This window comes from Mastigoproctus giganteus, chromosome 4 (genome assembly GCF_048544385.1).
Source record: "Mastigoproctus giganteus isolate SK-2022 chromosome 4, ASM4854438v1, whole genome shotgun sequence".
Taxonomy (NCBI): domain Eukaryota; kingdom Metazoa; phylum Arthropoda; class Arachnida; order Uropygi; family Thelyphonidae; genus Mastigoproctus; species Mastigoproctus giganteus.
In genome coordinates this window covers 182,377,443-182,400,488 of record NC_143578.1, presented here as the reverse complement: position 1 = coordinate 182,400,488, position 23,046 = coordinate 182,377,443, and the positions used below count along the sequence as shown (strand labels likewise).

The window sequence follows — 23,046 nt, the reverse complement described above, 5'->3', positions numbered from 1 at the left end:
AGGCTGACCGGGCTAGCTGGGTGAGTAAAGTGCCTGCCTGGCAACCAAAGGTTGCGGGTTTGAATCCCGCCTCGGGCTTGGATCACAGTACTGCAAAAAACCTTGGGAGGTGCATTATGGCCACAGAAGCCGATGCGCCAACAACTTACTAAAAACAAAACAAACAAACAGAGAGCCCAGATATACAAATTTTTGTACTTGTTCTATTTGTTGATTTTGGATGTTTATGTTTGTCTTCTATGCTTTTTTTGATTTGCATTACTTTGGTTTTATTTACATTAATATTAATTCCATAATTGTTGCTTGCTTTATTGATGTTTGTTAATATTTCTTTTAGTTGTTCTTTGGTTTCTGTTAAAATCACAATATCATCTGCATATTTTATGTGGTTTATATTTTTTCCATTTATTATTGTGCCTCTTTTTTCTTCAATTGATTTCATTAGTTCTTCTAGGTAGATATTAAATAGATATGGAGATAAAGGGCATCCCTGCATGATTCCTTTCTCTATTTCAAATTTCTCTGTTTTAAGGTTGTTGAATTTTACTGTTGCTCTTGTATTTTTGTAGAAATTATTTACAAACATGATTATTTCATGATCAAGTGGGATTTTTTGTAGTTGCTTCATTAAATTTTCTCTGGTTACAGAGTCAAATGCCTGCTTGAAATCGATGAAGCACAGATAAAGAGGTTTCTTCTTATTCCAATATTTTTATGCAGTGATGTTTAGTGTGAATATTTGGTCTATTGTTTTTATGCCTTTTCTAAATCATGCTTGTTTTTCCCATATTGTTTCTTCATATGTTTTAAGTATCCTATTTTGTAAGATCCTTATAAATATTTTATATATATGGTTTAAAAGGGTAATGAGTCTACAATTCTGACAGTTTTCTTTATCTCCTTTTTTGTGTATAGGTACTATTATTCCACTTTTCCAGTCTTCTGGTATATCACTTGTAGATAAAATTAGATTAAATTAGATTAATTAAAAAATTGTGCGAGGTGTTTTAACGCATCGCCTCTGCTTGGATACCATCATTTCCGGGTGCCTTGTCATTCTTTATTTGGCTAATTGCTTTCTGAACTTCTTTTGTTATCGAGGGTGCTTTATCTCTTCTATTATCTAAGGCAAGAGTGTTTTTTCCTTCCCCTTTGAACAGGGTTTGGTAATATTCTTTCCATATTTTTTTGAATTTCTTGCGTGTTTCCTGTTTTTATATTTTTCATCGTCTGTGTTTTCGGGATGTATGTTTTAGAGTTCCTTTATAACCCGGTAAGTTGTTTTAGAGTCATGACGTTTATTTGCTTCTTCACATTGCTTTGATTTGTCTTCCAACCATTTCCTTTTAGCAGCTTTACATAGGTTGTCTATTTTGTTTTTTAGGGCTTTATATTTTTCCCTTTTGTCTTGACTATTTTCTTTTTTTAGGAGGTTTTTCATTTGTCTTTTTTCTGTCCATACATCTAAAATTTCTACTGTAATCCAAGGATGGTTTGGTTTTGTTCCCAAAGTTTCTAAGGCTGCATCTTTAGTCACTTGTTTGGTTTTCTCCCATATATTTTCCACTAGTGTTTTCCCATAAATTTCCCTTATTTTATCTTCTTCAAATCGTGATATATTTAATGTTGCTTTATTGTTCTTTGGCTTCGTATTTTTAAATTTCCATTTTATTTTTGCTGCTAGCAGTTCATGGTCAATGTCAAAATCTGTACTTCTAAGAGTTTTAACACTTTGAATGGATTATTTATTAAAATGTAGTCGATACAGTTTTTTTGTATTTCCATCTGGTGATGTCCATGTATACTTATGTTTAAATCTGTGGTAGAACAGTGTGTTGGTGATGAATAGTTTATTTTCTTTGCAGAAGTTCAAGAGTTCTTCTCCTCGCTCATTTCTATTTCCTAATATGTAACTGAAATCTGTCCAACTTTTGCGTTAGTCTCCCATTATTATTAAAATATCTTTTTTGTTTGTGTTATCTATGGTTTATTTTAGGTCTGAATAAAAGGCAGCTGTCTCTGTATCATCATGTGAGGAGTCTGGGGCGTATACCTGGATTATTTTTATGAAGATTCCTTTTTCTTTACCTTTTATTCTTAAACTTATCATTCTTGAGCTCTGTGGATGAATTTCTATTATTGAATTTAATAGATATTTCTTTACTATGAAAGTGACTCCTTCTCTATGTATGTTGTCTTTTCTCCCTGAATGAAATATTCTTCCTTCTGTCATATCCAGTGTTCCTTCTTCTGTCCAATGTGTCTTTGACATTCCTACGATATCCCATGTGATCTTTTTCGATTATTCTTCTACCAATTTTATTTTCCCAGTCTTGTAAAGTGATCTTACGTTTAGCATTGAGAGATACATTTGAGTTTTGGCTGACCATTTAGCTTTCTTCACAGCTGTCCTCCATGGTATAAGAACAGCCGTGTCGGTTACCCCGGACACATAGCATGACTGTTTATCTTACAGAGACTGAGATCCATGGGGTTTAAGGCAAATAATGCAGCCAGCTTGCCATTTCTCTGCTGTATAGTCCACAGCTTAGATGGAATTAGCATTTTGGAAGAGTGACAGACTTCCACTGTTGCTGAAGATAGATCCTCCATCTTCACCTGTAACCCAGGCAGGGGCCCATCCCAGGTACTGTTGGCCAGAGCCAGCCGAGCCCGGTGGTTTTTTTTACACGAGGTATGCTCCTCCCCCCCCCCCTCCTCCTTTGTCATCTGGGCTTGGGACCGGCAATGGCAGAGTTGGACAAGGCTGTCTGTTAGTTTAGCATAGACTGGACCACCTCCACTTAATTATGCATTTGGGATATCTGTTCCATCTGTGTACCCATGAAGTCTTTATAGTTTCAGTGCCCTTAGGTATTAACCACTTTCCATTCAAGCATTTTTCTCTTAATGTATGTTACCTCAGCAATTAATCATTCCTGGTACACCCTTAGTACCATCACAGCTGCTGTTACCAGCACCTACCATCACTTTATATTCAAAACTGGTTAATCATATCACTTTCCTAATTTTCCTCACAAATATATCTTTAACCAGTTTCCAAACGGCCGTCTATGTCAGCCTACATACACATAATTCTGGTACCTAGCAAATACATTGTTTCTTAATGGAAATAATACGGAGACCATCTGTCTTCTTTGTTCAGCAGTAACAGACTAGCACATATGAATGCCTTATGTTAGTTTTGTAAAATTTATGATGGACTTCTTTGGGGCATTTAGATTTTCTTTTTTGTAAGTATGCTTTAGTTTTTTCTATGTTTTTAGAATAATTATTTTATCTCTGTTGTACAGCTCTTTTGGTGAATGTTTTTCTTGAGTCAAATTATATGTAGCATTGTCTTAATTTCACTGTTTAACCCCAGTTTACTTCTATTCAGAGCGTAATGGAGAGGGGGAATCAAGGTCCACTTAAAACGTTCTTTCAATTTTGGTTTGCATTTATTAATTTGTTGGTTTTCCTTTTGCAAGAACTTGAACAGTCAAAATTCCAAATCCAATTCTTTCATGAGCCATTCCATTTTTAAGACTGATATTATAATTACATATTTTTTTTTATAATTTCACTTCATTCAGCTGATAGATTTGTAGCTTACCTTCTTCAGATTGTATCGTTGATATTGTTTGCTTATGTTTATGAATACTAACAGCATTTAAAACACTTGTTACAAAAAATATACACCATTTGCTAGATGTCATTAAATTGTAATTATTAGATGACTGCTTTGGAACAAAGTTAATCTGCAACACAGTTAACCTACACATATGACCAGAGTATTGTAGTTCTAAATGTCTTTTTCTTCTCATTTGTCACAAGAACTTAACAGTGGAACTTAAGATCCTTTGAGTCTAAAGTAAAAATTATGGATATACATTATTAGTTGGTATATAAGCACCTTCTGACACAATCTTTAAGCTTCTTATGACAATTGAAAAGAATAAGGTGATATTTTCAGTCCTCTGTCACATTTCATAGTCAATAAAATGAACCTTAGTGTGCTTTTAGGGTAGAAAATCACCAGTCCAGTGTGGAAGATCTGGACCCTCTAATTGAGAAAGACTGGAAAGAGAGAACTTAACACACTAAAGAGAGAGTAGAAGAATGGTGACAACTATTTCCAGGCAGCACAAATGGCCTTGGATGTGGGTAAGGACATCCTAGCTCATGATTTATATGAGTGTAAGTTAATTGATAGGTAATTCATAGACAGATAGAGGTTTACAAGAATGTAATAAGCAAACCCAGAAACTTGTAATGTATATCTAATGATTTACTGCATGAGTAATTTATTAATGTACAAAGTGGACATAATAGAAATGGAAAAGTGGTAGTACAGAAGGTAATGAAAAGAAACTGTTCTTAGACAGTGGCACAGAATGAGAGAAAATTTAAGGGAAACTACCCTGTTGTCACTAACAGCGGTAATGTTGTATATCTTGCCTATTTTGTGTGTGTTCAAATAATTTTTCTGCTCTTTTTATGTATTGTATTAATCCTTTCGCGAGTGAGTTTTCCCAAATGTGTATGGACTCCCTAAGTCAGTTTTCCATAGGGTTAGGCTGTGCAGAGCGAGTTTCTTCATGAAGATATTTTTGGGAAATTCTGTGACAATGAAAGCTTCATCAATGCTTTTAAATAATAATTTCTTCATATTTTTACTTGATTTCTCAACAATTGAGAAAAATTATTGTCAAAAATCAAACAAAAATTTTCAATCAAGAAATATTTTTTAAAAATAGTTAAAAAATGAACCCATTGTTATATATATAATTTTTAAATTTATTTTATTTATTTATTTTATTATTTTTTTTTTGAAGAAATAATATCCTCTTATTTACATATCATATAATTCAATTTCATCACCTTTCTACAGAATTTTTTCAACTTCTTCTTTTGTAAGTCAAATTCAGTGGCTGACAGGTGTGATGTCTTCCTCTGATTTTAGCATTAGTAGAGGCATATGATACAAGAAAGCAACCTTATACAGCATCAAAGCTGTTTTCATGATGCCATTTATCAGAGGTTGGCAACCTGCGGCTCTTTGAATATGTAACTGTGGCTCTTTAACTTTTAGACACGTGCACAACAAGCAATGTATTTCTGTGAGCAAATATTTGAGCATGAACTACATTAAAAATAAATCAAGAAACCGTCTGAACAATGCGAGTCTCTCAGCATGTTTAAAGATGTTTAATGACATACTCGCCTGATGTTGAGACTCACTCAAATTCAGTAACAAAAGTCACATTAATTCGTACCTAGTTGGATGTTTGTTACGTTTTTTTCAGTATTAATACATAATATTTCAAAAATATATTTTTTTAATAAAACACCTTCCCACTCTTCCATTTCTTAAATTCCCCACTCATCCCAGCTTCAGGTGAGGTGTGGCTCTTTGGATTCTTTTTTTTTTTTTATTAGATTAAAAATGGTTCTTCGCTCAAAAAAGGTTGCCGACCCCCACCATATATTAAAACTATATTTGTTATTTTAAGGTTAGAAAGGGAAAGACTAGTGGAATTTGCAGAATCTCAAGGAATGTCAGTAATGAACACTTTTACAAGAAAAGGGTGAATAGAAAATGGACTTGGAAGAGCCCAAATGGAGTATCAACTAATGAAATTGACTTCATCCTCACTAACAGAAGATATATTATGAATGATGTTACCATTCTGAATAAGGTAAATATTGGAAGTCATCACATTCTGTGATGACTTCCATGTAAGAAAAGAAAGAAAAAACTGACTTGAGTAAATAATATGGTCTTTGAGATAACAGAAGAGAAGGAAAGGCAGTGTGTGCTAGAACTTAAGAACAAGTTTGAGCTTCTGCAGACCTTTCAGGACCAATATATCAATGAGGAATACAACAGCTTTCTGAAAGTGATAAAGCCCAATAAACCTATAGGTAAAAAGAAATCCAAAGAATAAAAAATTAGTCAAGAAAGACTTGTTGTGATGAACCAAAGACAACAAATGAACAGCAAGATATAACACTGACAGGGACAAAATTGAGTACACTGAGTTATGCAAAGCCATTAGAAAGAGACTCAGAGAGGACATAAGAAGATTTAACACAGGAAAAGTAGAACAAGCATTAAGGGAAAACAAAGGACTTAAATCAGCAGTCATGAGCAGTAATTCAGAAAGACAAGTGAAACTGAAGAATAGTGATGGTGTATTATAAATAGCAGAGAAGGCATAATTCAAATAACAGAAGACTACTGTAAAGAATTATATAAGGAGTGAGAGAATGATGCCAGCTATGGGGAAGATGGATCAAAAATTAGCAGCACATACGACATACTCAATATCCTTCCTGATGAAGTAGAACATCATTAAAGAAAATGAAGAATCAGAAACCCCAGGTGAAGATGAAGTTACTTTAGAGTTATTAAAATTGGGACAAAGAGACATGACACAGAAACTAATTGCATTATTCCACTGCCTAAGTAGTGGAATAATGCAATCATAATTTTGCTGCATAAGAAAGGAGATAAATTGGAAATTATAGACCAATTAGCTTGTTGTCCCACATCTATAAGTTGTTGGCAAGTGTCATTACTAACAGATTAGAAAGAATACTTCATGTGAATCAACCGAAAGAGCAAGCTGGCTTTAGGATAGGATTCTCAACTATGGATCTCTTCACATAATATCACAGCTAATGAAAAAAGCAAATGAATATAAAACATCATTATGCCTAGCATTTGTGGATTATCAAAAGGCATTTAACTCCATACAGCAGGGGTCATCAACCTTTTTTTGAGTGAAGAGCCATTTTTGATCTAATTAAAAAAAAAAGGAAAAAAAAGAATCCAAAGAGCCTCAGCTCAAGCTGGGAGGGGGGTAGTTTTTTTAAGAAATGGAATAGTGTGGGAAGGTGTTTTATTAAAAATATATATATTTTGAAATATTATTTATTAATGCTTGTGACATGCAGTCAAACTAAACTGAGAAGTGTTTGCAGCTTGTGCTGAAACTAATCCTTTTATCACATTTCTGCCCGCTTCCACTGCATGCCACACTTATCGTACATGTTGGCTAATAGTTAGAGCTGTAGTTAAATGTTCAAAGAGCTGCAGGTTGCCGACCCCCTGCCATACAGCATAAGGCAATGTTTTGGGCACTGGAAAGACAAGGCATAGACACCCCATACATTATAATTTTGAAATAAATATATGTGAACACTACCTCCTTTATTAGACTAGACAAAGACAGTAGCAAATTTAAAATTGAGAAAGGAGTTCGACAAGGGGACACGATATCTCCGAACTGCTGTCCTTGAGAAAGCTTTCAGAAGATTGGACTAATCGCAGAAAGGAGTCAATGTGAATGGAGAGTACCTAAACCATTTACAATTTGCAGATGACATTGTGATCATAAGCCACGATCCAAAAAAATTAGAGGAAAATCTTAATCAGTTATGCAGAGTTAGTAAGGATTTCAGAATAAAGATGAATATGGTTAAAACAAAAATAATGATGAAAAAGTATGCAACAAGAAGGGATATAATTATTGAAGGAGCAGTAATTGAAAAGGTGGATGTTATCTGGGACAAGTCATTAGCTGTGATAATGATAAATTTCTGGAAGTCAAGAGAAGAATAAATTTCAGATGGATAGCATTCAGGAAATATATTCACATACTGAAGAGCAATATCCCGATTTGTCTGAAAAGTAAAATAATGAAACAATGTATATACTCCCCACCATGACTTATGGAAGTGAAACTTGGGCACTCACCAAAAGAATGGAAGAGAAGCTGAAAACTACACAGCAAAGAATGAGATGAATTATATTAGGAATCAGACCGTTGGATAAGAAGAGAAACATTGATTAGGCAGTAAACACAAGTAAAGGACATTCTTATCAAAAGTAAAGAACTGAAATGGACTTGGGTAGGACACATAGCTCGAAGACATGATGACAGATGGACTAAGAAAATAACAGAATGGTACCCAAGAGGAGCTAAAAGAAAATGTGGAAGACAACAGCGGAGATGGATAGGTGAAATTCAAGAGTTCGTGGGTAGTAAATGGATGGTGGTTGCACAAAACGGAAGGAACTGGAAAGTTGCTGGAGAGGCTTTCATCCTACTGTGGATTGAAAATGGCTGGTGATGATGATCATCTGTTATTTGTTTGAAACATAGATAAAAGATGGCAGCACATACTAGACAAATTTGCAGTCAGTACATTCAAAACTAACCACATTATTTGATAAGTACTTCAGTTGGCTTTGTAAAAAACATCTGTGTGCATACTTACAGGAGTCCTCATATGAAATATATATCTACATACATACTCATGAAAAGGTTAAATGCATAGCTGACAACTTTCTGAATTCATAATGGAGATTTTTTTTCTTTTTTACCCATTCTCTCTGCTCACTGTGCTAACATAGTGTTTCTATTTTTTTTCCAAAACACAGTAAAGCTATGCTATTATGTTTTGTTATTAAGTTCAAAAATTTTAAAACAGTTCTGCAAATTTATGCTTGAAATATCACTATTAATCTTTAGTTAGCAATCTAGCCATTAGATATGCTAGTCTATGATTCCACATTTTTGCAAATATATGTGGAAGAGTGTGTGAAGCAAAATTCTGCATATATTGAAATGCTAGAACTAATGTATGTAACATCGGATTGTGTGTATATGTGGTATGAAGCTAAATTTTATTTAACACTATCCTTCAGAAAGACATTAAAGAAATATGATGTAGCATTTAAAAAGATATATGGACAAATTTTTCTTTTGTTGTTATTGTTGTAGGTAGTAGTAGAGGCATGTGATGCAAGAAAGCAAGCTTATGTAGCATCAGCCAAAAAAAAAAAAACATTTCACACATCCATTCCCTCTAAACATTTGTCCAGTTCCTCCTTGAATTTATTTAAGCTGTCAACTTCCGCAACTACAGATGGAAGTGTGTATCATAAAATCAAGAAAACGTAACTGTGCTACGATGTATGTAGATGTAATTTTTTTCGGTTTAAGTGGTGAGAAAACACAATAAAATTGGATATTGCAAACAAATCAGGACCATAACAATGTCATACAAAAAAACAGCATTTCAAAGTAAACTGATAGTGCCTACTCTGTTTAAAAAAAAAAAAAAAAAAAAATATGGGTTGCGACCCCTCTCCAATTCCTCTCCTTTTATTTTATTTACCTCTACTATATAATTTTGAACTGGTATCCATTATATTTCAAATGTACACCAGATGGGTAATTCTGCTGAACAAGCTTTACCAAAATATGAAATCATTCTTTCCATGTGACCAAGAAATCTACTCAGGCCTAACCTGAAGAGAATTTTTTTTAAGGCATTAAGTAAATGTTGATCAATAAAACCACCTGTTTGATTAGTTATTTAATGTGCCTCTTATTAAATGTGTTGATTCGGTAAATTCCTCCATGCCTTCCCATACTTTGTAATTCATTTGTTCATTGTTTTGTCAACCACCTTGGATCACTGTAGCTAAATGGATTTGTCATATCATATTGAAATGTCCAGGTTTGAATTGTGTCGATAACACCATGCAACAAAATTAAATTCTCTTCTGTAACAAGCATAAAAGGGAGCAGCAATTCCTATTGATGTCTCAATGCTTAATTTGAAACATAACCTGAAAAATTCCTTGCATACTCTATCTGGGTAAAAGTGATATACAGTCTTTACTGGTTTAAAACTACAATGCTTTTACTGTCTTATATCATTTAAACCTAAGCAGTAATACATGTAGTATAAGTAATATAATATATACTAGGGTGGGCTTCGCCCATGCTCGCTTTGCTCACCCCAACCCTGCGCATGCTTTTCTTACACAATATGTAGAGGTATGACATAGTAAGTCAAATCTTTTCTACGTAAAAGACACCTGTCGAAACGCACTGATCGATATCTAATCTTATATATAAAAGAAAATAGAAAGTGTAAGAAAAAACTATAAAAAGTAAAATTGTGAATGTGACAGACTGACGGCTATGCAGGCCCTCGGGGCCTCATGGTTATCCAAGCTGACACCATGCTTTAATTTTTCCTAGCTGGCATGATGTGGGATGCTGACACTGGCCATTAGGTTAACCCCTAGGCCAGTATGGGAGAGAGGTGCAAAAAGCATGCTCCACCATAGGAATCTCTTTCCCTGTGTTCTTTTATTCCTACCACCTGGGGTGGTTGAGTCTCCTTCCCCCAATCCCTTTCCCCTCCACCCTGTGTGACCCCTGGTGGCTCACCCCCATCACCCAATTTAACTCCCACCCTCTGGACCAGTATGGGCATCCTGTACCAAGGGTCCCCCTTACAGTCCCCCTTTTAAATCAGGTGAGTGCCTCAACACTGCTCCCTCTGTTCTCTACCCCTTTTGTCCCACCCTCTTCCTATCTCCCCATTATCTCCTTTCCAATAAAAATTTTTTTTTCCCCTTTTTTTTGGAGGGGGCTCTCTTTGGATGCCTATGCTACCCCAGGGTTCACCCTGCCAAAGCTTTCTTCTCTCCTGATGTGTCCTGGTCTGCCTCCCTGTGGCAGTAACGGAAACTGGGGTTGTTAGTGGCTCTCCACAGCTCCCTAGGCTAAGTGGTCAGAGGAACAACATAACCCACACTAATACTTCACAAAACACACACTAACACACACCCTGGCCTTATGCAGAGTATTATATTCTACAGAGTAAAAACACAGAGTTGGGGGAGACCCCCAGTGCTGCCAGACAAAAAACACTATGTGACTGTGATCGACATCTAATCAGGAAATGACTGTGTAATTATTTACCTGTGCATTTGTAGTGCATAGCATTCATTTTCAAGGTCGAATAAATATCACCTTGTAATTATTTCCTGCATTTACATTGGTCACTTTGGAAAGGGCCTTTTGCTTCAGGTTCCATAATGCATGAGGAATATTGTTGCATCTGAAAGAGCAGGACTAATATATTTCACTGAAATATTTAAAAAGTTACAAATACTGTACAATATTACTTAATATACAAAAAAACGTTACAATGGAACATCAAATGTTAGACAGGAAAGCACGTACGTGAGGTTGGTGAACTTTATGGAGGCAGTTGTCAATAATTATTGCATTTGTAGTAATGTAATTGCCTCGCCCTCTTCTCTCATTGGCTCGAATAAATATCACTAGGAGGAAAACTTTTTTAATGTACAGAGAGATAATAAACTAGAATATGGAATATAGTGTACATGTGTAATGTACAGAGAGATAATAAACTAGAATATGGAATATAGTGTACATGTGTTGTACAGTACTTGGTAGTATTTACCTATAGAAGTTTTTTTGATGTCAACAGCAAGAACAAAATGTTTGTGTTGTGGATTTATGAAATGCAGGGTTGCATTTACACTTTTTGGAGGCCCTAGGTGCAACACATTTATGAGGCCCCAAAAGATCAGGTCATCAGTAAAAAGCAAAAAAAAAATTGCTTCAAACATTTATTTCAGTTAATTAAATTCATAAATATATTTTTTAATTTATTGAAAATAAAAGTTGACATTTCTATAAAAGCTCATTTTAATAAAATAAAAATAACACTGCATTGGTATATATGTATTAAAAATAAAATATTATGCATACATAAATATGTGTAATTAAATTTTAAAAAAATAACTGGTTTTTTTTTTTTTTTTTGCTTTGGTCTTAACAAATATATCTATAATATCATCATAAATAATTGAGTCCATTGCATCTGATTCAATGAATAATAACGATAGGTCACTTGTTTTATTTTGGTGCCAGTTGCTTCTTAAATAATTTTTAATTTATAATTTTTAATAAGCCTGAGTGCGACAATAGCTTTCCCGGATTCAGACATTGCACATGCTAGTATAAAGTCTGTATGGTGTGAGATAGTTGGAAACAAAGGTATAATGCGAGTAGGAGTAATCTACAGACCAGGTGATCGTGAAGATGATGACAAAAGCCTTTACATGCAAATGGAATGGGCAAGTAAGCGTCAATGCCTTATTATGGGCGATTTCAATTTGCCTCTAATTGATTGGAGTAAATGGGAAGGAAACTCGACATGGGGAACAAAATTTTTAAATCAATTAGATGACTGTTATTTGTATCAACATGTCAGGGAAAGTACTAGAGAAAAGAATATCCTAGACCTCATCATCACATATGAATCAGATGACATAACAGGGCTGACAGTAGAGGAACCAGTAGCAGGAAGTGATCACGGAGTTCTACAGTGGATGATAACGAGAGAGGTAGCAGAAGTAAAAGGCAAAGGAATGGGTTTTAATTTCAGAAAAGGAAATTACGATGCCTTAAGGTACTACATGGCCTGTATTAATTGGGTAGATATTGTGCAGAAAATGAATACATTTGAACTGTGGTACGCTTTTAAAACATTAATCACAGATGCCTTGAATGCATATATACCATTACTCCACGAGGAGGGTTCCAAGTTGGATGAATAGTGAAGTTGCCACATTACTTGAGCAGAAAAAGGTGGCATGGAAAGGTTACAGAGCAATAAAAAGTACTGAAGCCTATAATAGCTACAAGGCGATGTGTAATAGAGCCACAGAAAAGGTTCGACAGGCAAAGGCAGTTTATGAGAAATCACTAGCAAACAGAGCAAAGAGGGGGGGGGGGGGGATAAAGAATTCTTCACATATATAAATGCCAAGAAGAGCAGGACAAACCAGGTCGGACCTTTACGTAAGGGAAAGGGGACAGTATTAAATACACCAGCTGCCATTGCAGATGAACTCAACAGTTATTTTGCATCGATATTTACAAATGAAAAACCTTTTGTGGCAATGGGAAATTGTGGGAGCGAAGTTAAAAAATATATAATTAATGATATTGAAATTTCGCAAGATTATTTAATGAAAAAACTTTCAAGCCTACAGATCAGTAAGGCTCCTGGAGTTGATGGAATATACGCTATAATCTTAAGGGAGGCGGCAAGCGAGTGCATTGAACCATTGAGGCTAATTATGCGAGCATCACTAGACTCTGGGGAGATTCCCTTGTATTGGAAAAGTGCAAATGTATCTCCCATACATAAGGGTGGCTCTAAAAGTGAAGTTGGAAATTATCAACCTGTCAGTCTGACTTCAGTAGTAGGGAAAATCATGGAGGCAATGATCAAGGGTGGAATTCAGGATCATTTGGATCGAATTGAAATTCTCAAGGATACTCAGCATGGTTTTGTAAAGGGAAAATCATGTTTAACAAATCTGGTTCGCTATTTCAAAAGGGTCGCTCATGAGCTGGATTTAGGGAATAATTTTGACATTGTTTATTTAGATTTCAGCAAAGCTTTTGACTCAGTCCCACATGAGCGGTTGCTTTATAAGCTGGAACAGGTTGGAATCACTGGGAAAATCCCAGTGATTCCAACACGGTTTTTATGTATAACCATTTTTTTTTCATCCTCCCCAACCTAGCAGTTCTCATACAGGACCTGACAGGGCCCCCTTCAAAATAACTGTGGTACATTTCTTGTTGGTTCGTGCTAATGGCTGAAGCTTTGACTACCTTTCTAAATATAGACAAACTTTTATTTGAGTAGTTTTGAAAGTGAAAAATTGTTTACTTGGAATTACACATGCAAAGGACTAGTGAGGTCTAGTGATAAGTCTAATAGAGGTTACAACTGATTCATTTGATTAGATATGGTGGCATGGTGCCGTGAAGGGTACTGTATGGTCGTGGTACCTGCGTGTACCGGTGAACTGTACAATAAAGATCTTATTTATATGCGATTAGATGCATATCATTCAGATGATGAAATTTTATATTTTGATATTTCAGAAAGGTTTATTGAGCCACCCCAAATTTCATTAAAATCTGACCAGTAGAAATGCAGAAATTTTATTTTATTTTATTTTTTCAAGTTTAAGATTTATTAGAATCTATTCTATGTAGAATACAAGCTGTTTTGAAAGCAGAGGATGGACTAACACTATATTAGTGCATATTGTAACTGTTATCACAGGTATTTCCATTATTTTGTCCACCCCTTGTATATACGAGGAGTGGCAGACTGGTGCAATAAAAAGAATGCAAAGTGAGGGAGCTCAAAAATAATTTTATTTTTATTCAAAGTAATCACCACCTGACTGAATGCACTTATTACACCACTAAAAGTTTCTGAAAAGAGTCAGCGAAGGCATTGAAAGAGATGAAGTTCAGTTTGGCAGTTACGTTTTTGTTTGTCTTCAACAACATCCTGAAATTGCTTTCCTTTGAGGGCAGTTTTTGCCTTGGGAAAGAGGAAGAAGTAAGTGGTGGATGGTTGATCTGTACAATGTCTTGTTTCATCAAAACTGTCTTCAAAACAAGTGCAAAATGGACACAGGGACATTGTTTTCCACAAGAACCAGCTGCCTTTCTCCTGAAATTGTGGTCACACCTCAGAAATATGCTTCAATATTCTTTGTAGCACCTGTACATACAAAGGGTACACCCTGTTTGTTGAAACACATGAGCAACCTCTTGATCCTGAACTTCTATAAACAAAACGTTTTGGGCCTAGGTGATGATTTTGAAGTCCACTGCATACTCTGACACTTCATCTCTGGGTCGAACTTAAACACCCTAATTCTTATCTCCTGTCACAATACAGTCAAAGAAATTTGTGTCTTTTAGAAAGACCCAAATATAAAATTGGTACAGTAGAATTTGGCAATTTTATTTTCAGGTTATCTCTGTTTATAAATTGATGTTATGTTTCGGATGTTTGCACAGTGCTCTACAAGGAAAAGTCAGATCTTTTATGCCTCTGGAAGGTTTTATGATTGATTCCAGTTTCTTATCTGCCACCATTCCATGGCACACTATGGCCATAGTTACCAGTGCGCCTAATTAATCCCTAAACCAACAACAACAGCCACCATTCCCCATCCTTATAGAAATCTGTATTAGTTTTGGATGTTGAAGCATTGCATAAGAGCAAACATTCAGATCAACAGTAAACTGTCAGCATGTGTTTTGTTGGCCCTTGGAAGCATTTAGGACTAATTTAGATTCTATAGTCCTGGTGAAACATTTCAATAAATTCAAAACAACTGCTCCAATCCTTTTTAAAGACTTCAGGACTTATTTAGAATATTTTTCACGACCTTGGCAGGTTAAACTGTATCCCTTGTACCTGTGCCCCTGGTGTCTCCATAGCCAGGTGGGCAGGAGCAACAGTGTTTAGCACATGCTTCTTGATTAGAGTGGGGTTCGAGTCCATGACCACCAAATACGGAGAATGCGGAAAGGTCAGGAAATGACCACTGCATATCCCCCCTGGAGCAATAGGGCCTTAGTTGCTAATGCTCCTTAAAAAAAAAAAAAACCAAAACCTGTGCCCCTCTTTGAAAAAAAACAGAAGTGCTACACAAATCTGACCTTGTGGCTACCCATAACATGAACAATGCATGGTGATGTTCACATGATGGGTAGCTGTGAAGTCAGAAGTTTTTAATTCCTGTTATTTGATAATTTAATGCACCTGAAATTTGAAAGCAGTGCATACATTACCTGACTTTTTTCATGGTGATCAGTAGCAAATCTAGAACTTTTATTGTGTTAGGGGGGGGAAACTCACTGGTAGCTTTTATTAAGATCATCACATGACAGTACAATTATATAATATAAAACAAAATGTTTTCTGCAGCCCTTCCCCCCCCCCTCTCTCTCTCTCCTATATCCTTATCAAGAGGATAAGGTCACCCTGGCTGTCAATAATATCTTGCAGTGCACTTACTGTATTGTATTTAAGTTCCTGCAGAGTTCATGGTAGGGAGCAAAGAGCTGAAGTCCTTAGAATTAAAGAATTTTAAAAAAAAGAAAGCATTCTTTAGAAAAGAAATTTTCTAAATGCATTGGAGATGACTTAATGGACATCTCATTGATGAATTTCACTTCCAGTGATAGTACACTGGCCAACCATGTATGTGATCCTTCATTCTTATAGATATTTTTCAATTTTATAACTCAACAGAAACCAAACTTTTCTTTAAAAATATTCAAATAGATTTTAAAATAGAGTTGGGGAGGGGGGGGGTCTCATCTCTGTAACTTAAACTATATATTGAAAAAGTCCTGATACAAATATAAAAATGCATTGGGATCAAAGACTAAATTCTAAAAGCTGCCCTTTCAACAGTGTTTCAGAACTGATTCCCTCCTCTTTTTTTTTTTTTTTTTTTCTTATTGGACTTATTAGTATTAATTGTATTGGCAAATGATGCAAGGAAGCAAGTTTATACAGCGTCAGCCAAAAATATAAAAAAATAAACAAACAAACAAAAAACTGCCTTCTTCATCTCCTGTCCACACCCTCTAATAATTTGCTGATTCCTCCTTAAATTTATTCAGACTTCCCGATTTCACAATACCAGATAGAAATCTGTTCCAACAATCAACTCTAATTGAAAGCAATTTCTTCACATCTATTCTGCAACCATCCTTTTTCATTTTAAATTTATGCCTTATATGTGTTGTCTGAACAAGAGTAAGGGTGCCATCAACATTTACCTTATTGGGTTCTTTCAAACCTTAAACACCTTAATCAGATCTTGCAGTTGCCTGAATTCCAGATGTTGCAATTTGGAGAACTAAAGCATTTCTTAGTAACAGTACCATTTTGTTCCCCTCACTAACTGCATTTTTAAACTGATTTCCACTGATGGTTTATTCAAGCAACATGGTCTGAGCTCCAAACATAATTATTCTGCAAAAGTAAATTTACTTTATACATGGTGTCCCATTGCTTAGATTATAATGCCATTTTCTTTATATTGAAATGAATAAGAGGATTACACTGAGATTATGGCTTAGTCATAAAGATTATTACTGCCATATCATATCAAACTGTTAATAAATAAAACAAATTTCCATTTATTCCCTAGATAGCCAAAGCTAGTAGAGTGTATGTATTCATTGTGACTATATATATATACTGAATTATTATTATTATTAATAATAGCCATATAGTGCAAGGAAGCCTGAGGCTTATGCTGCACCAGCCAAAAAAAAAAAAAAAAATTCTGAATTATCCTGAGAGAGAGAGAGAATGAAAGTCAGAAGCAGAAGGGAAGAGAATCACCAAGAAAGAGAAGAATGATGATATCCAGCTCAGGACCCTGGGTGTGCCAAGCCCATACTCACCAGATGAGAGCCCCTGGAATTATTAATGGCAGCTGAAATTATTAGTGGCAGCATAAGAGTTCAAACCCACAACCTCTTTACTTGTGGCAGAGCACATGAACCACTAGAGCATGGCCACTCCAAAAATACATTTGTGTGGATTTGATCACATACATTAGCATTAGTAGAGGCATATGATGCAAGAAAGCAAACTTATGTAGCATCAGCCAAAAAAAAAAAAACCCTTCCACTTCACCCCTCCATTTGTTCGAAATACCTGTCCATCTGAGCCTTAAATTTATTTTGGCTATCAACTTCCACAAGGGATGGAAGTCTGTTCCACCAACCGACTACCTGCTGGCTAAAGGCAAATTTCTGCACATCTATCCTACATCTGTCTTTCCTCAATTTGAATTTATGCCCTCTCAGGTGATTATTCTGAGCAAGAGACAGTATCCCATCAGCATTGAGCATATTCAACCCATTCAAGGCTTCAGATCACCTTGCCAGTGCCTAGTCTCCAGACACTGTAATTTGCAAAACTTAAGCCTTTCTTCGTAAGAGCAACCCTTCATTCCGTTCACTAACCCTGTTGCCCCTCTCTGTACTCCTTAATTGTAGAGCTGCTCGTTCCAGCAGCTCTACATCCTTCTTGAAATGAGGCCTCCAGACCTGTATACATACAGTAATAGAACATATTAAACTGTTTTATCTGCTACACCAGTGATTCAGCCATATTAGATGATGGTCTTAAGCTGGTTGTAGTGCTTGATTGTTTTTGTAATAATGTTCTAGGAATACTTCCAGTAATCTAGAATCTTGTATTTTGGACATTATTTTTTTAAAAATAATGTCCAATTGCTATTTGGACATTATTTTTAATGGGACCAACCAGATAACCATGAAACTTTTATCTGCTACACCAATGGTTCAACAATATTGAGTAATGGTTTTAACTGGTTGTAGCCCTTGATTGTTTCCTGCAATAATGTTCTAGGAATACTTTTAGTGATCTAGAACCTTGTCAATGCTTAAATATTGCTACACCAGTGATTCATTATTTGGACACTGATTATCTTGAACTGGATCCAACCAGATAATTATGATTGGCCAACCTTTAATTGTGTCATTGTACATTTCAAAATCATCAGGTAATTGCTTATATACTTGTTTTTATATTAACTCTTTTATTTACAATACAACTATAAGTCTTAGCCATGGTTTGTTTCTAGCACATTTCTCTACAGAAATAATTTGGTAACAGTCATATAAACTAGAGCAAAGCTCCGGTAAACCCTCCCCATCTCTTCCATCATGCAGTATGATCAATGTCTTTTGAGGTTATGATGGACATCATGGCAAGATCCAATATTCCTTACATTTCAAGGGTACAGCTCTAAAACAGTGTTCGCAGGTTGGCCACTAGTTAGTACACCGGACCGAACCTATTGGTAACTCTTTAGGAGGCTTCCAAATCAGCTAGTGTATAATCTCGCTGGCTCTACTTGGCCAGATAGTGACTGGAGGGAGTCTGAGTTGTGTGTATGCGGGGGGACATTGTCAAGGCCATGTTATGTCAAGGAGCTGGGTATATTCTTACCATGTGTACACCATATCCAAAAATTTCATTACTTTATACAGCCCCCCACCCCACTTTTTCTTATTACTGAATATACCATAAATTGTTAAACTAATAGAGCAAACCATAAATTGTTAAACTAATAGAGCAAACTTATTTGTGAAAAAATCTAAACCTCCCAAACATTTCCTTGTTCATTTTACAAATATATGCGGATTCAGTTCTAATCTCAATGATTTCCACTTACAGTCTGTCAAACCCCATGTACTTTTTCTGACAGATTCTCAGTTATCGATTGATTCAACCACTGCTGATCTCAGTTGTTATTTGGTTTTTAAGAGCATTAGCAACTAAGGCCATATTGCTCCTGGGATATGTGGTGGTCATTCCCTGACCTTTCCACATCCTCCATATTTGGTGGTGACGGGCTCTAACCCCGGTCTATCAAGAAGCGTGTGCTACGCACTGCTGCTCCTGCCCACCTGGCTACGGAGGCACCGCTGATTTCAGTTATCTAAATTATTCACTGTATGATTCCTTTCACTTCAAAGATGGTACTTGTGCTTATGTCCATTCTGATATTCCCTGTCAGAGACTTAGTGATTTCGAATCTCCTCTCTTCGATCTTCACTGACTTAAAATCTCTACCACATTCTGTCAAATTCATCTGTTGCCTATATTGTTCTCCCAACTCCACTGATCATTTAGACTTCCTCTCTTTGAAACTTGATTTCCTCCACTCCAACTTTCCTAACATTGAGATAATTTTTCTTTGTGATTGAATGTTCACAACTCCAGCTGGCTTCCATTTTCTAGTCACACGGACCCAGGTGGTCAAGATGCTGAGGCTTTTAAAATTACTAATGACCTCGCACAGATTGTTCATTTACCCACCAGAATACCAGACAATCCTAACCACGCAGCCAGCACTCGATCTTTTTCTCACAAATAACCCTTCTAAATACACAGTCAAGATGAGTGGTCCTCTAGGCACCTTAGCTCACCGCCTGGCGATGTTCTCTTCTCCAATGGAGCCTTTCTCTCTCATGGTCATTCTCAGCCTCGCATTGTTTGGCATTACAAGAATGCAAAATGGGATGATCTGTGAGATTTCTTCAATTCCTTGGTCGGATTACTGTCTCAAAACTTCTGATGTCAATGTTTGCTCAGATTGTGTCAGTGAAATTATTCTTGTAGGGATGGAATCCTTTATTCCACACTCTACCTTAAAATCTTGTCATTTATCTAAACCTTGGATTTCCAATAAATGAGCTAAAGCTGTTCAAGAAAAGAATGTTGCATATCATAATTGGCTTGTTTCCAAATCTTCAATTTCATTTTCTGCCTACACCAAAGCTCGCATCAATTGTAAAGTAGTTATTAATCAGTGAAGGCCTCCATAGCCGAGTGGTCAGGAGCAGGAGTGCAGTAGCACATGCTCTTTGAGTAGACTGGGGTTCAAGCCCCTGACTGCTGAATACAGTCGATCTGCCAACCCACACTGGACCAGCGTGGCAGATTATGGTCCATTTCCCTCAGCATGAATTGTTGAGGAGGCTTCCATCCTGCAGTGGGTTGATAATGGCTGCACTTTACCTTTTGTTAATCAGTCCAAACTAGATTTTGAACAGGCTAAGAGTAGAAAACTTGCTTCTTGTCCAGCTGGTAGCCAGGCATTCTGGTCTCTTGCCAAAGCTATTGGCTGCAACTTTTGCCCATCTCTGTTCCCACCTCTGTCTTAACCAGATGGGTCTATTGCCACTTCAGCCAAGGATAAAGCTGAACTGCTAGCATCCTATTTTTCTTCCAACTCGTGTATTAATGATCATGGTAAACCACCTCCCATCCATTTCCGGTAAGCTCCATTCAGTGTCCCCTGTGGTCTTCTGTCAAAAGGATGTCAGAAGGATTTTGAACAATCTTGACTCTAGGGAAACTGCAGATCCTGATGTTATTTTTCCACTTGTTCTCAAAACCTGATGAGCTCCTGAACTTACTTCTGTTCTGTGTCACCTTTTTTCACTTTCTTATTCCAGAGATGTTTTTCCTTTTGATTGGAAATTTGACAAATCCCTTCCTTCCAATTATCGCCCCATTGCAATTACTTCTACTCCTTCTAAAGTAATAGAGAAATCAATTAACTGCCAACTCTTAAACTATCCAGAAACTTTCCATCGGATCAGCTATCTCCAGTCTGGATTTTGTTAGTGTTGATCCACTGGTGATATTTTTGTTTATGTTACCCATCTATGGGCAGGTTCAATGGAAAAGTTTGGTGAAATTCAAGCAGTTGCTCTTGACATTTCAAAGTCTTTCAATTGTGTTTGGTTTAAAGTCTTCTAAATAAGCTTCCATCATATGGTTTGCCTACTGGTTTTTGTAATTGTGTATCCAGTTTTCTGTCTGTCTGCTCACTGCGGGTGAAGGTAGATGGCTCTCCGTCTTGTAACTTCTCCACTAATGCTGGTTCCCCAAGGTTCAGTTCTTTCTCCCACTCTTTTCTTGTACATTAATGACCTTTCATTGACTGGAAATCATATCCATAGTTTTGCTGATGATACCACATTGCATTCCACTTTACAGTTAAAGAAACCTTGCTCTACTCAAACAGCTTCAACTTCCCAAATATCATTTGACTTGGCACATTATAGCCTTAGATGCCAATGCACCATTAAATCCTAAAACAAACAAACAAAAAATCTCAAATGTCCAATACCAATTTCTTAAATGCTGATCTCGAAGTAATCCTCCAGTGGGACAAAGATAACTTAGTCGATTTCAATCCTTCTAAAACTCAGTCCCGTTTTATATCTTGCAAAAAGGATTCTTCTACTCCTATGCTTACCTTCGATGACACTCAGATTTCTAGGCAAGGTGACATATCTCTATTGGGATTACCCTGACTTCTAATCTCTCTTGGCATAAGCACATTACAAATATTGCTTCCTCTGCATCTTAAATAGTGGGTTTTCTCTTTCGCCCTCAGCATTACTTTTCTTCCAAGCAACTGTTCCCTCTGACCAAATTGAAAATCTGCTCTACCATGGAATACTATTCCCACGTCTGGGGCAGTGCCCCCAAAACCTCTCTCAGGTTTCTAGATTCCATTCAGAAGTGGGCGGTAAGGTTGGACGTTCTTTTTCTACTGCATCCTTTCCTATAGATACTTCCATGGCCACTGTTCTTCTAATTTGGCTTCTATAATTCCTGCTCTCTCTTTCAAAGCAGTTCGAACACATGCTGTTACCACTCAACATCCATTTACTGTCCAACTTCAAACTCACAGAACCAACTTTTGTTCTTCCTCATTTATTCATTCAACTTTCGCTTTTCTGGAACAACCTTTCCTCATATGTATTTCCTGATGATTACAATCTACAGAAGTTCAAGTCTAATCTCAACAAATATCTTCTTTCATCCTCTCAGCCTCCAACCCATTCACGTACTTAATACTATAGGTTATAATACCTCTCGTGTTTAGGGTTTTCATAAAAAAAATATATATATAATTTTTGGAGACTAGGATAATTTCAAAAATAATTGTGAAAAATATTTATTCTCTCAATTTTAAAAACCACTGTAAATATATTGGTGTCGGAGAATCATTATACTGTAATAAATTAGTTATGGTCTTCTATGGCCCCTCCCTTTTTTAATATAATTGTAAGAATAAATCCGTTAGTAAATATAAATCTCAAAGTAACTCACTTGGAGATGCAACTCTTATACTGTGGTCCTAAAGTTAACTTGCAACCATATTTATTATTACCTCATTTGCTGGATGCGCCACAAGATGCACTTTTATTTTGTTCATTTCCTTGGAAAATGTCCCTCTAAAATTTCCTTGCATCTTAAGCATATATTACATGCATGCAGTGATTTTTTTTTTTTTTTTTTTAACTCACACCTACACATCACAGGGGTGGCCAGTGTAGTGTTGTGTTTAGTACACATGTCACACAGCTCATATTAGTGATGCACCTTCCAATGTGGGGAGGGGGGGGATTTAAAAAATCAGTAATGAACATAGTTTAAATTCCACTTTATTGCCAAAAATTATAACCTTGGTTTCAATGTGATGGCAGCTTTGGTTCATATTTACTGTTTTTTTTATCATTAATTTAATGCTGAATAGGCATTAGTGAGCACCTCATGATTTCATCTGTAAGGACGAACATTTATTTCTTTAGCTTATACATGAAATTTATTTTATAAATGTAAAATTGTTTAAATTTTTTTATCACGTGTGCTTAGTGTATTCCTTTACGTAGTTTAAAAAAAAAACCAAGTGATATCCTGTACACACGAAAGATGTTTTATGGGAAAACA

The 23,046-nt window shown here is 36.0% G+C and overlaps 1 protein-coding gene across 4 annotated transcripts in view; it reads left to right on the top strand.

Moving 5' to 3' along the window:
• The window catches only part of dbo (Kelch-like protein diablo), a 279,705-nt gene that overhangs the window by 248,474 nt on the left and 8,185 nt on the right, over positions 1 to 23,046 (top strand). The window contains exon 10 of one of the 4 annotated variants that reach the window (XR_016546845.1): positions 4,027 to 4,167. The exons of 2 other annotated variants lie outside the window; for them this stretch is intronic. The gene's annotated coding sequence lies outside the window, so the exon portion shown is untranslated. Of the gene's footprint in view, positions 1 to 4,015; positions 4,168 to 23,046 lie in introns of all 4 variants that reach the window. One more of the 4 variants, XR_016546844.1, reaches the window with a different exon arrangement.